Here is a 1722-nt window from a genome sequence, read left to right on the forward strand (position 1 = left end):
CAAAACAGATTCGATAAAATCCGATCTCAGGTCAGAGTCAAATTGTCCTGGGATAGGATTTTTGACAATTTACACTAACAAACATTGAACAGTCTCACTTAAATGAGCGTAAATTTGAGTATCCTCAATAAATTGAATTGAACGTGTTCAATTTCGTGAGCATATCCATGTCCATGCTCCTTGTTCGTTCGGGTTCTTTCAGAAAGGCTCTTAAGTACTTCTGCATCTAATTATTTCAACAGAGCACAAAAATGCAAGTTACAGCACAAAACTACAAGTTACACAAAGCTAATCAAACGTCCAAGACTCATGGTAATATAAGCAGCAATATTCAGTCATGCGAATATCCGGTTCACAAAACTCATCAGTCAATCTACACAGAATCAACAAATTTAAATGCGCTACTTAAATTATGGCAAAAGATGACACTAAGTACTTGTTTTATTAATATCTTCAAAGCATCCTTCAATATCAAAAAACCATTAAATGAAGGAAAGAAAAAAATATATAAAGATTGAACATCATCGAGCAGACGATTAAAGATCTCTTGCTGTTAAAAGTTGCACGTCGAAAGAAATAAAATAAAATTAAATTATGAATATGAATATGGAGATGAAAAAAAAAAGAGTTAATACGACGAATTAAATTACATAAATTTAGGTATATCAGTCAGTCAGTTCATCAATATATTCGCAATGCTTCATTTCAATTTATTTTATATCTTTTTTAATTCCGAACGATGATTTGTGGATGTCAAAACATGAAAATTTATGAAAGAAAAATTACAAAAAAAAAGTCGAGGTTATTGAGCGACTTCAGCGCATTTTTGTTACTGATTAATTCCTTAGCAGGAAACAAACATGCTCTCAAGAGCAGAGTATGCTTAGAACAACACTTATGAGCATGCTCATCTAGTTAATTTAAGGTATATTTAAGCTCTCGAGAGCATGTTCTTTGCCTGTTAGGTGGCTGAATGGACCTAATGGCTAATGGAAAATCATGAGAAATATCCTACCTTCAGAACAAGATCCAGATACATCTCAGTCACTGACAGTCCATTTGCATACAAATGGAATCAATAAACCCTAATAATCAAAGCGACCGCTTTTTGGGACTGTGTTTCTGAAACATGAAACCATACTCTTTGCCTGTTAGGGAAATGTAATCAGATCCATTGCTTTGATGACGCTATTGCCAGCTTATTGTCTTTAGCCTGCAAATGGTGGCTGTGAGCTACTTTTCTACAGCATTTGATTCGAAAAAATGCAGGTGAGGAAGTTTTCCTGCCTAGTCCCGATAATCCAAGACCGCTTGATACTGACAGTAATTATGTAGGTCCCAAAATACGAAACCATCATGGAGCGACCTCTACTCACATAACACTGACAGTAACGCTTTAATTATCCAGCGACTTTAGACCAATTGATACCTGAATAACTCGATGGCACCAAAATAATGCTTCAAATTTTAGCTTTCTACGAGGTCTAGTTGTCGAGATTCAGTCCTTTCTTCCTCCAGCAAGCTAACCATTGAGCCCGCCAACCAGCAAAACACTTGCTAAACACCCAGCCCAACAACATGTATTATTAAGCTCCCTTTTGTCAAACACATGCCAAAAATACTTCGCAATATGGAAATAAATAAAAAAATGAGAAATTCCGAGGACTATAAAACTCATTTTTATGACTCAAGATGTTGTGCGTTATTGGATTTTATACTTTT

The sequence above is a fragment of the Chironomus tepperi genome, unplaced genomic scaffold (genome assembly GCF_022539635.2).
Source record: "Chironomus tepperi strain 1889 unplaced genomic scaffold, CSIRO-AGI_Ctep_v1 contig_217, whole genome shotgun sequence".
Taxonomy (NCBI): Eukaryota; Metazoa; Arthropoda; class Insecta; order Diptera; family Chironomidae; genus Chironomus; species Chironomus tepperi.